General features: G+C 44.1%; 1 protein-coding gene across 1 annotated transcript in view; it reads right to left on the minus strand.

Annotated features, from left to right (window-relative positions):
* Positions 1-17,362, minus strand: part of LIPC (lipase C, hepatic type) — a 91,518-nt gene that overhangs the window by 31,074 nt on the left and 43,082 nt on the right. The window lies entirely within an intron of this gene.

Below are 17,362 nucleotides of genomic sequence, written 5' to 3' on the forward strand. Positions count from 1 at the left end.
ATATCAATCTATATTGGTAGATATATAGAATTGCTCAATTGGTCTTGGCCATCTTTTCTATATCCACATTTTAGATTATGCCCAAGCCTATACTCAATAGGAATTTCAGTAGTTAATTACTGTTGACTCTGGATTTAGGACTCAGATGCTTTGTTCTGGGGGGACCCACCCACCCTCAAACTGATCGCGAACTTTCCATTCGATAATAGGCAAATTAATTGATACACAGTGATAACAGAAAAGAAACAATGCATAACAGTGAGGCAACACTGGAGTGTTCTAATTGGAACACAGAGCAGACTTGATTAATCAAACCCTTCTTTGACACGTTCTAATTAGAACACAAGCCAGCATGTGTATAGGCAGCCTACGGGTGTCTATACAGGTGTTCCAATGTGTTCTAATTAGAATGCATTGGAGCAGACTCGATGGTGGGTTCAATACAATATTTGTACTGATACCCACAGTTTTCCTGTAATTAAAAGATGATTGTTCAAAGAAAATAGAGCTTAGCACGAATAAGAAAAATGATGTATATAGGGGTAATATGACTTAGGTGAAGTTGGACATTACTCTTAACAATCCACAGATTTAGTATGGTCTAAGTGGTGTTAAGGTTAGAATGTGGTACAAGCAGTCGCATGTTAAGAGTTAATACCGTTTCTTACTTGCACAGCTCTGACTTGCCACTAGAGGTGTGATGAGCAAAAGACATGGCTAGGAGCCTTGCTAGAAGTGGTGCATCTAGTGGGGTTTGGGAGTGGTGCATCCTGGGTTGCTGGAGGACTGCAAACTGATTGTTTTATCTCCATGGAGCAGGCTGAAGTTACCCTTACACAGGGGCAGGCAATTATTTTGGGCGGAGGGCCGCTTACTGAGTTTTGGCAAGCCATCGAGGGCCACATGATAGGCAGCCAGGGGCAGATAAATATTAATTTTCTAAATTTTTTAGGAGCTCTGCGGGCCGGATGGAATGGCCTGGCAGGCTGCATTTGGCCCCCAGGCCGCATTTTGCCCACCCCTACCCTAACATGATCTAGGTAGCATGGCCTAGAGCTAATGCTAGTCTGAAGTAGCATAACTTTGAGACACCCAGAGACACTTAGCACAAGTCAACAAGTTTTAACGTGTGGACACTTGCACTTAAAGTGCCTTTAGGATGGTCTAAGTGTAATGCTTAACTTCACCCTTAGGTTAGAGACAAGCGGAGACTTGAAATGCGGTGAGGAAAGGTTATGGTACAAAGGCAAATATCGAAATCTGAGAGGTATTTTATTTCAGGGCCTGTGACAGAAGCATAATTGTCCATGTTGATTGGGCAAAGTTGTTTAGAAGGACAGTATGCATTGGAAGCTGATATAGGAGATCTTTGGAACCAATTCCTATGCTTCCACTGAACAGCTGAGAAAATGCACGTGCAAAAGAAAGTGTGTGGTGTTGCTTGGTGACTAGGGTTGTGACGGTCTTTTGAGATTCCCTTACAATTTTTGTTACCCTTGAAGTATAAGGAATGTATTTTCTTTGAATACAAGTACCTCCCTTATGGCTACATGAAGCTGAACATCTATCCTATTCCTAAGTGTTCATTGAAGTGGAGAAGTGATTATCTTTTAATGTTTAAAAGAACCCTGTCTCTTCCCAGTATTTTCTTGTGCAGGAATTGACCTGTGCCTTGTTCACATCCTTTATACAGCTGTGTGTATGTACAGTGTTTTGGGATGTGAAACAAAAACACTTGTTTCGCAAGGAAACATGGCAGTGCATCTCTGCTCCTCTTATTTTTATTTTTATCTGCACTGGACCAAGAAAGTTTATGCCCTTTTTCTAGTGAAAGTTTTTAAAACTAGAATTACTAGCATAGATTCATATCCCTAGGGGTTTTTCTAGTCAAAATAATTTTCTTAAGTAAAATGTGTAATGGCCAGTTTGGTAATAGCAAAGGTAGTGTCTGCAGCCACTTGTTAGAATGGACTCAATATTTGATGTGGTTGCTGATTTTGACTAAAATGGATAAAGGTTCTGTTGTTTCCACAGGAAGAACATTTTTAGAAATGCCAGACACTGGTACCACTGACCGATGCCACTGCAAGTGTAAAAAAAATGGTTGCAAGTAATATTCAGGTTATGCAGAGCTAATCCTTTTTTCGTATAATTTGTTTTATCTGTGGTTTAGAGCATGAGTGTATACAGGCAACCCCCGCTTAGCGCTCTTAATTGGTTTCTGAAAAACCGAGAGTTAAGTGAAAAAAGTGTTAAGCAAAACCAAAACTAATTGATGATGACCCAAAATGGTGACTGCAATTGTTTTTAATGACCCAAGATGGTGACCATGAGCATTATAACTTATAACGAAACTCATTGAACACTAAGTGAAATCAGGTATCAATTTCAAATGAGCTTTATAGCAAAATAGCTCTAAGTGAAACAGCGTTAAGCAGGGGTTACCTGTACAAGAAACAGTGCTTTCTTATATAAAGAATAAACAATAAGAGACTTTTCTGAGTTCATTAAAATACCCTACTTTAATTCTTTGTTCACTGTTTATTCCAAACTGTCTTGTTTCTGCTGAGGCTTTTGATGAAGAGAGATAAATTTTAACAATTGGGAAGTATATTTCAATTTTTGTGACAATATATGGAGATTTTGGCAATTAAAATGCAAACAGCAAACAAAGACTTTTTTCTAGGAGTTCTTAAAAGAGATGAAATGGTGATAGTTTAGCTCGTAGGTGCTGTTGTCTTCATTGATGATTCTGAGACCTCTCCCTCACATATTCATATGAGTCAAATAAGACTGTGTTTGTTTTATGGTTTCCTAAGAGGAAAAAACACATGCAGTATAACCTGTCTCTTCAGAAACAAAAATGAACAGATTCTCCTGCTTTGCTCTAAATACTGTGTTAATTGTCTCTCCTCTTGCCAAATTCACATTGCTCCCCTCATTAGTTTTAAATACTGGGTTGTCTGAAAAAAACATCCGGACAGCTCTCTCTCTTCTGACACTTGTGCTTTGTTCTTTTAAAACTCTTTCCTTGTTAAGCTCTCTTTATTGTGTAAGACTTCAGTGCATTTTTTCCAAATATATTTACTTTATGTAGAGCCAAGTGTAGAATTGGTGAGGGTCAGCTCTTTTGTAGTTTAACTGAAAATGAAAACCTAATGGAAATGCACTGATCCTCAAAACCTTAAAGCCTTTTTTCCTTTTCCAGTTTGTCTGAGTAATAAAACTTTGCACTACTTTTGCATCTTGAATCCTAAAGCAATTTAAAAACATCAGGATCAAGAACCTGGATTAAAACTTAGGTTTCCTGACTCCTAGTTCATGCCCTAAATGTATGACTATACAAACCCTCTCCCTTCACAAGAGTTCAGGACGATATCATACCCATGAAACTGTTAAGCAGCTTTCTTTACGTATTGGGTAAATCATGGTTTCGTTATAGTAGATTTGGAAAATGCACCTTTAAAAGTGAGAGTTTAAGTGTTATGTGATACAAAACTAAATTGAAATCAATACACAAAGGATTTCACCTGACTTAGTCAGAATTTTACATAAAAGCATACTGAGATATTGAAAAAGCCTTGCCAGAAACTCTTACCATTTATACATATCACAGATTTCAAACTCTTACTATATATGTGTTTAAAAAAAAATGAAAAAGGAACTAACCATTTCCCTCCCATTGCTTAAAAAAAATTCTTACAGGAAATGAACTCTCATTGAAGTTGCAAGATTTAGAACTGGCTGAATACAAGAAAAAATATTTGCTCAAACATTTGTTCAAATATAAACTGTGAATTACTTTGACTGCATGTGACCCTTTTTATTTATTTTCTGCAGCTATTCATTGCTGTGATATTTTTCCCGCACAGGAAAATGTTTATATGCAAATATTTGTGAGACTGGATTCTTTAGCCAGGGTTTGTCTCTGAAGTGTTCAGGAACACTTTCCTTCAGTTCTCATTGTCCTCCTTCCTGTTCTTAAAAGCATGAAAAAGGAGCAAAGGACAGAGTAGCTGAAATTGTTTTTTTTATCAAAGATTTTAAAAGGAAAAATGAATAAAGTAAAAGTCTGGTCAAGGATAATTTGTGAATAAGTGAAGGACTAACGCTTCTTAGACATAGTCAAGCTGGCTGTGAAACCAAAACATTTTAATTGGAAAATATATCTATGTATTCAAAACAAAACCTGTTCACAGCAAAGGATAGGTTTTAGCAAATCTCCTGCTCAAAATGTTTTTATTTTCTTAAAAACATCCAGTTCCCATTTTGAAATTTTTTAAACTGATTCATTTTTATTCAAATTTATTTAAGTTTACAATTCTTAAATTAAAACGTTGAAATCAAAATGAAATATTTTGAAACTATTAACATATCACATTTGGATTGACATTGTGATTTATTGGGATTGCTTTGATTTTATGAATTTTTTTCTAGGGTGAGAGACAGTTTCAGACACAGATTCCTGCCCCCTCCCAGTAATCAAGGGTCAAAAGAAATCTAAAAAATGTAATGTGTAGGAGGGAGGTATGGAATACATATATTAAAGAATTCAAATAGTGCATGGGCAGATCTAGAATTTTGAAAAGGGATATGCACATGGGGAAGTGCATCATCACATATAAAACAACACATCTTTTTGTCCAGGTAAAAATAAACTAGAAGCTTTACTAATGTGCTAGGGGCCAAGGGCTGTATTATTCAGTTTAAAATTGAAGAAAATCAAATATAATGTAATTGGTATAAGCTAAAAACAATTTGCAGGGTTGTGTAATTGGAGCTTCATTACAAGGAGCAGCTAACACACAGCAGAATCGCAGAACAAAAGCTGGCTTGATTGGTGAGATATCAAGCCCATTAAAAAGGAGAGGATCATTAACACCTGCGGGGTGAAGACTTTAGAAAGGATCAGGTAGATTCAAATGAGCCAGAAAATCAATGGATTCCTTCAGTACTGCCTGACTAGAAATGTAGCTGCCACTGCTGGGCGGTTGGTTGTAAACTTTGGGTGGAGCAGGAGTCAAAGTGGGGTGCAACTGTGCCAGTGCACCCCCACCTCAGCTCCGCCCCTGAAATTGTGCACATATCTTGCTATGGCTGCATAAGTTAGTACTTTATATTTTCTTCACTTTGGCAATAAAGGATAGGGACAAGATCTCATTTTGTGCATATGTGTTTCTTGAAGCCATTTAACTTAAAACTAGACTGAACATATGGAAATCCCAGAAATCCAGGACATTATCCGGGAAATCCGGGACACTGCTCTCTTCCCCCCCATGCTCTCACAAGTTGGTGGAAGTGGAGCTGTGTGCTAGGCAGGTAGCAATGCGTTCCTCTTTTACTCCCAGCCAGACTGCACCCTGTGCCCCTGCGTTGCCGGGATGTCCATTATAATTCTCAATAGCCAGCTGGGACTAGCCTCTGAAATCCAGGACTGTCCTGACTAAACCAGGACATATGGTCACCCTACTTAAAAATGAGGCCATAAGGACAAGGAGGAATTTGAAGCCAAATAGACAGCTTGCAACACGCATACCTTTTTTTGTATTTCTGTTTTATGGTATCTGTGCTAGAAATAGTAGCTCTTTTGAAAAGGAAAAGCCTTGATTTTTCTTCCTGCATGATCTCTCAGTGAAGTAACAAATTTGTCCAGTGCCAGTTTGCCATGGAAATGATTGAGATGTCAGAAATTCAGCATAACATCTACAATCACTATTGGGTAGAAGGAAAGAGGGCTATAGAGTATGGGAAGTATGAACATGTATTAGAAATTTAGCAAAAACAACAAGGAGTTTCTGAGACAGAAATCTGCCATATTCTAAGATTAGTGTGGCATTTTTTACATAATTCTCCAGTATCAAATTTGCTGCCTTAGGGGATAAAAACTATCCATCAGAATAAGGGTCATAGAAATCCTTCAACCCAAGAAAGTTGCCTTGAAAGATGACTGGCTCTGAAGAGAAGCTGTACGTTATAGAGTGTACATTATGGAGTTTGTCTGCAAAGATTAAAACTTTGTACAGCCCATTGGAGGGTGTTGGTATGAGGTAAGAGCTGTAGGTAGCGGGGGTGTGCAAAATGGGCCCTATTCAATTTGAATTCAGATTTGGCCTGAATCAGGGACAGACAGTGATTCGATTCGTTGATTTGGATCACCGTCCCTGATTTGATTTGGCTGAATCTGAAGATTCGATGCTGATTCAGAAAGATTTGGCGATTCAGACATAGACAGAGCTTTAAATGTTTTTTCTACATACCTGAAGGTACCAGGGGGCTTGTGAATGCTGTGATGCTGGGGTGGATGGAGTGTCCCACAGGAGTGTGGGGGAGCCCCCCGTGTACTTGGCAGCAAACCCGGAAGTGGACTGGAAATACTTCCAGGTCCACTGGGGAGTGCATGGGGGGGCCCTGCACCCCCCCCCCCAGCTTGGCAATCAGCCGTGGGGGGACCCCGGGTGCCACCCCAGACCAAGGAGGCACCAGTCACTGAGCTGGACCCGGACATGGACCGGAAGTGCTTCTGGTCCACTCCTGGGTCTGCTGCTGAGTGCGCTGGGGAGCCCCCTGCGCTCCTGTGGGATGCTCCATGCGCCCTAGCATCGCATCACTCATGAGCCCCCTGGTGCCTTGAGGTATGTATAAAAAACATTTAAAGCTGTGTCTATGTCTGAATTGCCAAATCTTTCCAAATAGATTTGGAGGGTTCTGATTTGATTTGGAGAGATTAAACGGTCTCCTGATTTAATTTGGATTAAAAGATTCAGCCACCAAATTGGGCCAAATCTCCACTGAATTGAATTGGGGATCAAAGCTTCACCATGCCCTAGTAGGTAGACAGTTTTGTCTAAACAACAGAGTTAGTACATACTTGGACATGAGTTTACACGGCACTACTCTGCACTCATTCTCCAGTGGGTACTCTTAGCATTCACTAAGTACAGTGTAATTTACTGCTGCTATTTTGTTAGGAGGTCCTTTGTTTTAAAATTTGTATAATAACATTTTAAAAAGTAAAAACGTTTCTTGCTTGCACATGCATGTGCTCTCTCTCTCCCTTTTCTCTCACATGAGCACACACACACACAAAATCAACTTTGTCTGTAGCTATTATTTGTGCACCAGCTGCAATCCAGTGGCACTCAACCTTTGGCCCACAGGCAAATTCTGGCTCACAGAACCATATCATCTGTCCTGTGGGCTTCATCACAGGCCTGGAAATTTGGTGGCAGAGGAGTGGTGATATGGTTAACTGCAACTCCCATGCTGCCAAATTTCCAGCCCTGTGGGGAACACTGCAGACCAGATAATATGGCTCTGTGTGCTAGATCATGCCAGTGTGTGCAGTGCTCTGTGGCTGGATCTGGTAAGCAGAGTTGGGCCTGTATGCACCATGATCTTTTTGCACAGGGTTGGACCAGCAGTGGCCAGATCCTGTCCACAGCAAAACGGTATGATCCAGCATGCAGGGTCAGATCACTATGCCACCAGATCTGGCACAAGGGGACATGCTGGCATGCGGCCAGCTTTAGAGCACGGAACTGGGCTGGTGTGCTGCCAGATCTGGCATGTGGGGCTGGGCTGGCATGTTGGATTACTTTTGCATACTGACCCCATGTACCCACCCTGTACAGAATCCCTGTACAGTTGCACCATGTGGGTCAACCTTGTGCTACTCATCTGGTTTGTGGGGCTGGATGGTTGGGTACCACTGGCCATCATCCATAAAGAGCTCTCATGCATTCGATTACAGGAAGTGGTTGTGTGATAGTACCATGAAAGGTTTTGTAGCAGGCTTACCTTTCAGAGCTTGGGTTGAATCCCAGGCTTGAGATCCTGCTGTTTTGATTGGTGAAGCCCATCCACCAATCAGGAGGCAGCAAGAGAAATAACATCACGCCCCTTTTCTGAGGGGACGGGGAGAAGACCTCTCCCAGACCTGATTGAAGACTGCAAACTGTCAGGTCCAGAAGACTTCAGGGGTGGAGCCATGGAGCATATAAAAGGAGCTGTGTGCCCAGCACAAGGGGCAGATGTATTGAGGACAGAGAAGAGAGAAGAGAGGGGTTAAGAATTGCTGAGGAAAGCTGCTCAGCAGGGCAAAGCAGTAGCCCAGGAAGAGCCCCTGAAGACTTCTATCAGCAGGGAGCGGGGGACAGCTCCAGCGGTTAGGTTCTCGGTGCGCAGCACGGCGCACGGTGTCCAGACCCTGGGAGCTGTGTGAGGTGGCTCGGGTCTGCAACCTCTGGCATGCAGCCAGAGACACGGTGCACAGGCCGGTGCATGGAGCAGGATCTGTGGAGCCTCTGGGACGGCTCAGGTCCTCAACCCCCAGAACGAGGCAAGAGGTGCTGCACGGAGGGCGAGAGACCCTGGGAGCCGCTTGAGGTGGCTCGGGTCTACAGCTGCTAACACAGGGCAGCAGCTCCGCGCAGACGACGCAGCCCAGAGGGTCCAGGAACAGACCAAGCCCCAGTGCTGCACAAGGCTGTCCAGGCCTCCAACCCCTAGCATAAGGCAAAGCATCCACTATACACAGCAGTGCCTGTGACCCTAAGCTAGGACAGCGGCAGCAGAGTCAGGCAGCAGGAAAACCCGGCAGGGACAGAGCTTGACCTGGAGAACAAGAGGCAACCCTCCAGGACTGCGGAGTAGTAGTAAGTTACCCTGGAGAGAGGGGCCCCACAGGGGACCCCTCCCCCCCCTTCCCCCCGCCAAACTGGGTATAGTATATCTGTGTGTGTGTGTGTGTGTGTGTGTGTGTGTGTGTAATGTATGTTATAGGGTTTATTATTTTGTAAACTTGTGCATAGATATATATAATGTCCTTACCCTTTAATGGTTTTGTTGTGATAATAAATCTGTATATAGTTAAGTAATTGATTGACTGGACCTGACTCTATAGGGGACAGAGGCAGCCACTGGGCTGTTGTGTCCCACCACAGCACACTGCCCTGCCAATAATTCCCTCAATTGGAGAGGGAAGTACAAATCCGTGTACACCTGGGCTACTGTTTTTAGCAAAAGTTTGGGATTTGCAGTTATTGTCAGAGGCCTGCATGCCATCCCAAATATCTTTGTATCACACTGTGCTTTTCTCTATGCTCTGTCGTTTATACTACCCAAAAATACTTTAATTTCAAAAGAGTTTAGAACTTGTTGTTACATTTGTGTTCCTTTCTTCTGCAAATAGATTCCATGACTCTTAACTGTGCTGAGAAAATGTACAAAATATCCTAAATTAGATTTAAAAAGTTATGATCCCAATGTCCAGTAAGTTAGATAGCTAGTCAGATGAGGTGTGTCTTGTTATAAGATTAATCTCCATTTTCAAAGGCATAAAGTTGATTTTTACAGCACTGCTTGGTCAAGTGTTATTAGACTTTAACAAGTTACTTTACTGCTGTAGTGTCAACTGTTACTTGTTCTAGGTGTGTGACAGGTTTAATTCTTGGTGAATATGCCATATTTAGGAAGGGAAAAAAGGAAACTTATTTTTTCCTGATGAGTTCCTTTAAAAAATGGCAGCTCTTGCAACTGTTGCTCTTGCAACAATTCAACAGTGTTGGAAATAAGTGGGAATATAGATGGTGTAGTGCTTAATAAGGTAGTCAAAGGTGAGTATTTGATTGTGAACCATGTAACAAATTATATACTGCACAATTTTGCACCTTGCCTTATGATTATCACCACCATTGGTGTGGGTGACTTATATGTATACATGATATACACCAGTTAAAACCTGCATAGAAAGAGGATTTATGAATGTGTGCATGGATCCTTGTGTGTCTGTTGCCTTTTTCTGTGGAATTGCAGCACCTAATATGAGTGAAGGGTTGATTTTTGAACAGTAGCATTACGAGTTTCAGGTGTTTAATATTCAAAATGCATATCCATAAAATATCAGTGGATGTTTTTAAAATTGCACTGCACATCCATGCATCACTGAACATTTTTTAGGCCCTGAGTATTGTACTTAAGGCAGATGAAGGACCTCCTGAAAGAATAGAAGCTGTAGTTGTGTATAACCTTGAACATATTTGTCCCTACAGAGTGGTTCAGCTGGTTTCTTCCTCAATCTCTGTCACTATATGATTAACTGAATATGATGTTTTCTGTGGGGATGATTTCATCATGGGTTTAGGCTGTGTACCCAGCAGGTGCAGCAAACGGACCTTCAATTACTTGGGGTCAGGTCTATCTTTTGAGGAGCGGGGGGCAATCCCTTTAGCTCTTTCCAGTAGATATGAACCCTCCTCATCCCTGTGTTCCAGCATTAGCGAATACAAATAATGTTGTGTCCCAGGGACAACGGGACTAGAGGGAGTCCCCGGCCCAGGGCCGGGGGGAACACTTACGTATGCTCCGCAGGAGAGGGGAGCAGCCCAGGGCCGGGGAACCACCCGCGCGGCTCGTTAGCCGCGCTTTCATACAGCTGAGGCGGAGCGACGTCAGCGAGAGGCACTGTTCCGCGGAAATAAAAGACGGCCCCGAGGAGAGAAGGGGCGCGTGGTGGGAGGACGCGGAGCCCGGGAGGAAGCCCAGGAGTGGAACCGGGCCCCCGCAAGGGGCTTTGACCGTGGGCCGAACAGGCTGCAGCCGTGCCGGGAGCAACGGAGGCGGGGAGAGCCGCGCCGCCGGAGAAGAGCGGTGAAACTGACGCGGGAGCCGGCAGAAGCCCCGAGGAGGAGCCTAGAGAGAGGGCCAGCTGGATTCACCAGTGAGGTAACGGGGGACGAGCTGGCAGAGGCTCCGGGGAGCCGGCGGGAGACTCCGGTGAAGGAACCGGATTGGAGCCAGCGGGAGACTCCGGTGAAGGAACCGGATTGGAGCCAGCGGGAGACTCCGGTGAAGGAACCGGGTTGGAGCCGGCGGGAGCTCCGGTGAGGGAACCGGGATAGAGCCGGAGGGAACCCGGCGAGGGAACCAGGGAAGACCGAGCAGAGGTCCCGGCGGGGTGTCGGGGAAGAGAGCCGCAAAGGGTGGAGAGGGCCCTCGACGCTCAGTCTTCGCTCGGGGACGAGGGACGGAAGGTCCACGACCCAAGGTGGCATTGGCCGGGGTGTAGGGGAGGTCGGAGCCCCGTGTGACCCCGCCCAGGGGCGCTTCGGTGCTGGAGGCCGCAGCGAGGGGGACACCCCTGCGGCAGGCCCAGCCACGACCGCGGCCGGCGAGTTCCAGGGACTCCCCAGCGAGAGCAGGGCAGGCCCGGTCAGCCGCCCGCGCAAGAGTTGCCCGGGAGCACCTCCTGGAACAGAGGCGGGCACAACGTGGTGGCAGCAGTGGGATGATGGAGAACCCCAACCTGGCGACTTACGCCGACATGCAGGCCCCGGCTATAGGCCCCGTTGATATGCTCGGGCAGAACGTGCAACTGCTGACCCAGATTCTGGGCGCGCAGCAACAGATGTTGGACCAGCAACAAGAATGGCGCCAGCACAGCTTGGCATCCTTTAAGATGCCCAAGATGACCAAAGAGGATGACCCGGAGGCTTGGGTGAGGCTGTAGGGGTTGGAGGAGGCCTCAATTATAGGGACCCCAGAGAGTGTGGGGTGCCCTAGCACCAAGAGGGCGCATTATTTTCATAGCTCCAGGGAAGGCGCAGCTCGCACGCCAGTGTGTGAGCAACTGGCGGCGAGGAGTGCGGCCAGTGGGTCGCGGGTGCAACCGGTAGGTTGCAGATGGGGGACCGAGACCCCGGATTGCGTGCGGGGTACATAGACCCCAGCCCCAGGGAGAGGGGCGATCTGATTGAGAAGCCCCGTGGGGGCACGGCGAGCCCCGAAGAGGGGGAGCGCCATTGTATATGATTGAGAAGCCCCGTGGGGGCACGGCGAGCCCTAGAGGAGCCATATCGAGGAGCCCGAGACGGGCATAGCGAGCCTGGCCGCAGGCTAGTGCGGCAACACCCCTCAGACCGAGGCAGGGCGCTGCAGTTGCCCTCAAGAAGACAGGGAGTAGCAGCGCGGTGAGTCGGGGTCAGAGAGGGTACCCGTGCGGTTGGCCGGAAGGGCCAGGGCCCGCTTGGGAGTCCCTGCGCGGGACCGCAGCATCAGGAGAGTCCCAGTGAGAGGCTGGGTGCGAGAGAGAGAGCCCAGCGTGGGCTACACTTTAGAGCAGGCCCAGGAAGTGGGCGTACAGACCCAACAACGTCTATTACATCTGCGAGGCTTGGGCTGCGGTATTAGGGGAGGTCGGAGCCGCAGAGCGCCCCTGGGCATCGGGGCAGTCGAAGGGCAGCCTCCCGCTTAATTATCATCTTAATTGAACTCATTATCATCAAAGGCGTGGCGGGCGAGATGAGCGGGCGGTTGCCCAGACAGGTGGGCGGGCCGTGAAGAGCTCGGCCCCGAGTAGGCCTGCTGTCACGGTGACAGGCGGGCGGGCCACCGAGATCGGCCCTGGGAGGCCCCCCCTGTCACATGTTGGTATTCAAAGCCATGTCGTTCACCTCCAGTGTGTGCTTGTTTATGTGTAGGCTTATACTTTGGATACATATTACTACTACTTTTGCACCTACATGTTTTAAAACCTACTAGGAATGACCTGCCTGTTTAACCAAGCAAGCTTCAGCATGAAATGAGGAAAGTGGGATGCCATGACAGAGAAATAGGTGCTTCTAGTCTTTGGGACCTGTAGTAGCTTTAACTTCCAATACAAGTTAAACCAGTCTAAATATGTGCTAATCTACCCTCCCTAGCTTTAAAGCAGCCTAGCTCTATTAAAGGGAGGTGTCATCTGCACACCTTTACATTAGAAACTGAGAAGGGAGAGGGCATTGGAAGTGCTAGGTACAGAGACTCTTCCAGAGGCTGGATCTTTATGAATCTTCATAAATTCTAATTACTGACATAAGTCTACAGTCATAACTTATTATGACTTATGTTTCTTTTTCTTCATTGTATCTGTACTAATATAAAAAAGAAAATCTGTGTATAAAAATTCCAATCCTTTTACAAGAATAACAAACTCAGAAAGCAAGACAGAAATAAACTCAACTTAATGATCTCTTATAAGCCACCCTGAGCCTTATTGGGAAGGGCAGCATATAAATCAAATAAATAAATATGTAAATAAATATAGTTTTTGTTATGTTTTTTAAAGAATGCCTAATACAGATCCAGACAGGTTGTGGGCCAGATGCCACCTGAAATAACATTCCTCTTCCTTTTTCTCTGGCTTAAAAAGTCAGAGGGCACTTCTATATGTTCATGAATGCAACGTAATGATGGCACATTAAGTTTAGTACCTGTAATAATAGGTGCTACCTTAATACTCTGTAATTGGTGCTACTGCGCAATACCACCAGCACATGCTTTTTTGTGATGCTAATGCTCCATAGACTAATTCTATTGTGCATTAGCACAGTTTTTGCCAGCTGTGCTAATGCACAGTAGGGCTGTGCAAAATTTTGCCAGCTGTTTTTGTTTCAACGCTGTTTTGACTTGTTTCAAGCTCGAAACAGCGAAATTGAAATGAAATGAAGGGCTTTGAAACGGCCTTGAAACAAAACAAGGGCAGTTGAAATGTTTCAAAACATTTTGAAGCTGAAACTGGGCTTTCCTGCAGGGAAACAGAAAGTAAGGAGAGGGAGGGGGAAGAGGGAGGAAGGACATGGTGAGGGTGCACCTTAACACACACGCTGGAGAATAAGCTCCTGCAGGAGAGGGAAGAAAGGCTCTGTCACAGTTTGGCTGCCTGAGATGCTGCTGGTGCTACTGTGCTGCTGCTCACGAAGTAATTATTTTACCTGTTATTATTTAAAGTGGTGGACCAGGCTGAGGCTGTAGGGAAGGAGGAGACCACATTGGGGCACACTACAGTGTCGTGTAGAGGCCCCAGCACCAGTGAGGTTGCACCTTACACACGCACACGCGCACATGTCACAAGTTTTACTTGTCAGCAGCTTGAGGTGCAGCTTCCCAGAAACCCCTACACCTATAAGACTTTGAGGTGCAGTTTCCCAGAAACCCCTGCACATATCTCTTTGAAACTTGGCAGACTTCATGCTGTCTGAAGCAGCTACCATACCTGCTATTTTAATCCAAAATATGCCAAAAAATGACAGTTATAGGCAGTTTTGTGCTTCCCCATTATAGCCTATGGGTGAAACGTCGAAACAGTGAAACAGTTTTGACGAAACAAAATGGAACAGTGCTTTTGAAATCAAACAAAACTTGAAATCAAACACTGTCCCGTTGAAACAAAATGGTGCTGTTTTGCACCGCCCTAATGCACAATAGAATTAGTGCATTTAGTGTCTTGTGTAGATGCTCCCCGTAGGTAGGAAAGTAGGGCTGGAAAGGACCTCACAAGGGCATCTAGTCCAGTCTCCTGCTCAAGGGAGGATTGTTCCTAAACCATCCCAGCCACATGTGTCCAACCTGCTTTTGAAAGTTTCCAAGGATGGAGATTCCACAACTTCTTTAGTAGCCTGTTCCAGTGCTTGACCACTCATTATCATGCAGTTTCTCCTAATCTCCAGCCTAAACATATCCTGCTGTAGCTTTAAGCTATTGCTCCTAGTCCTGTTCCCTATAGCCACAGAGAAAAGCCCATCTCCATCCTCTCTATAATCGCTCTTCAAGTATTTTAAGACTGTTATCAAATCCTACTTCAGTTTTTTCTTCTCCAGTCTAAATAGATGCAGAATAATGTCAACTCCCTTTTAATTTCAGTGGAATTTTGGGCTGTCTGTTTGTAGTGCCTACCTGTCTTATCTGGAATTCTTTCCCCCTGCCTCGCTCATTTAGTTATTTCTGAAGGGTACCCCACTTCCCCAAAATCCACTGAAACAAAAACCGTAATGTTAAAACAAAGGTGTCACTTTTAATACCTCACTTAAAATAAACCAGCGGTGGGTGAAGGGCTCAGTCTGGAAATTATGCAGTCACATTGTATTCTGCATTTATTTCCTGCTGAATTTCACAGGTCATCTTAAAAGGATATTCATGGTAAGTAGATATAGAAAATGAGAAAAATCCAGATTTACTTTAGGGGATAAAAATATATGAGGGATAGAAACCCTCATGCTTCAGGGTATAAGCTAATTGTAGGACATTATCCTGGGAATATGAATTATCTTTCTTTCTGTGCAGTTATTCCTTAATTATGTGATATGGGATTTCCTCTTCCTTCCTCTGAACCATCTGCTGCTGACCACTCTGGGGCAGTATATTGGATAGGCTTGTTGGGCTGATCCCTTATAGCAATTTTTATAATTCTAACTATATGGGTTTCATATATCATTATCATACCTTAAGGTATCAAGTTGAAAGAACCTCTTCATTTCAGTGTTTATTCTATATAATCTTTAACTCTATACAAGCCAAACTGATTTGGAAAAATTAAGCTGTATCCAAAGTTTTGAGTGTATGGAATCTGATGGGTGTGCTTATTATTGAGATAAGTACATTGCCTAATTAGCATGCTCCATCCAGCCTCCACATCTTGTATCAGTGTCCCCGCTGACTGAATGGGCCGAATGGGCTTTAGTGTTGAACAGGCTTAGGTAAAGCACCCCCACCACCACCCACACAAGGCGTTGCCTACCCCTCCACCCCTAGATCAAGTGTAAAAATGCCCTAGGAGATTTCTGTTGTTGTTTCCTAACCCTACAATTAAAGAAATTGAACAAAGAAACTTCATGTCTTGAAACTTCAAGTCTTTGAAAGTTCACAGTGAGCCATTGTCCAAATCCTAAAAATATGAAACATTTTGTACTAACTGGGAACCTTACTAGCAGCCTAATCAAAGAAGCAAAGGAAAGTTATGAAACACACATACAGGGCAACATGGAAATGTACATATTCCATGGTGTTTCTGCTTTGTATGTGGAGTGCTTGAGTCTTTAGGGCTGTCATTTTAACGTTTTTCTCGATTTTTCAAATAAATAATACACATAAGTGAAAACTCTTACTTTTTCCTCTTGACACCATTTTCCTATTCAGGCTTGGGGTTTTGCTGTAATCGGTCTCCCTGTTGGGACTGCAGACTGTGAATCCATTAATTTCTATTGCCTATTCCTTCTTGACTCCTTACCAGTTCACAAACATGTGAATGGTTACAGAGAAATGGCTCTCTTGAGATACTTTGATCTTTGCTTATGATATTTTGCTGGGGAGAAATTTATCATAAATTAACTGAAGCATGAATGAACCTTTGAAATTTTTTGCATATTATTAGATTTTCTGGTGGATGGTTTGTAAAACTGTTGGATCTATTATCATGACGAGTCTTCAGTTAAACAGAATCTAGCTATTTGTGCCATAGTGGAAGTAAGTACTTTGAAGCCATAATCAGTTTTAAGAAAAATTCTCTACTGTTTTAATAAAGAAAATCTGATACCCATGCATGATGTTGAATTTTACCATATAGCTTATGTTTGTGTTCCTAGCATGAGGGAAAACCAAAGTTTTGGCACAATGATTATATCAGATTTACTGGAAAAGTTTGTTTTCAGCTTCACAAAGTCTACACAGTTGTTTTCCTTCTGATATTTATTGGGATTAGAATGGAAGGTCCTGTCTATGTAGATCAAAAATAAGGAGGAAGTCCCCATAAACCTAAAGGTGAAAATGAGATCATCAAACAATAGATGTATCTGATCTGGCAGCCTGGAAAGAGCAAACAAAGAATCAAGAAAGCAGCTGCTAAGCGATGAGAAAGAAGCTGTTCAGGCTTGATCACCCAACCTGTATGTTAACAAAGGGCCTGTAAACTGCTGAATGCCTTCTGAATTCAATGGCAGTTGTAGGCACTCAATATGCTTCAGTGGGTGCTTCTTGGAGGCTTTGGCCTGAAGGGTTTACTCTGGTCTTAGGAAACTGAACTAAAGGGCAAATCCCACCTATTGCTTTGCTTGCTATACATCATAGTACAATGTCCTTACTTTTTACCATAATCAAGATTTATATGTTCCTGGTGCTTTTCATCCCTATGAAATCACTTTGTCCCAGACCAAGTATATATAAAGTAACACTGAAATACAGCCACTTCTGAGGTGGGAAGGGGACAAGTCAACTGGATAATAATTGTTTATCAGCAAGCAAGTAAAAACTTTGCCCAAGAACACACTTGTGGACAAGTCAGCTACTTATAATTTTCATACCTATTTACTCAAAATTAGGTGCCCTATTAGGTAGGCTTATTTTCAAAGATGCCAGATACCCAGACTAGGACAAAGAGGACAAAGTAGTAAGTATGGTTCCAACAGGGGTAAATAATGTGTTAGTTATAACCAGGAAGCTCCAGATAATGAATGGCATTTCTGCATGCAGGGAGTTGAAGTTGCCTCAAGTGCTTTCATTGGCACTCAGCACCTCTGAAATTCAAGCCACTTGTTTCTAGATGATTTAATGGCAG

The sequence above is a fragment of the Alligator mississippiensis genome, chromosome 11 (genome assembly GCF_030867095.1).
Source record: "Alligator mississippiensis isolate rAllMis1 chromosome 11, rAllMis1, whole genome shotgun sequence".
Lineage (NCBI taxonomy): Eukaryota > Metazoa > Chordata > Crocodylia > Alligatoridae > Alligator > Alligator mississippiensis.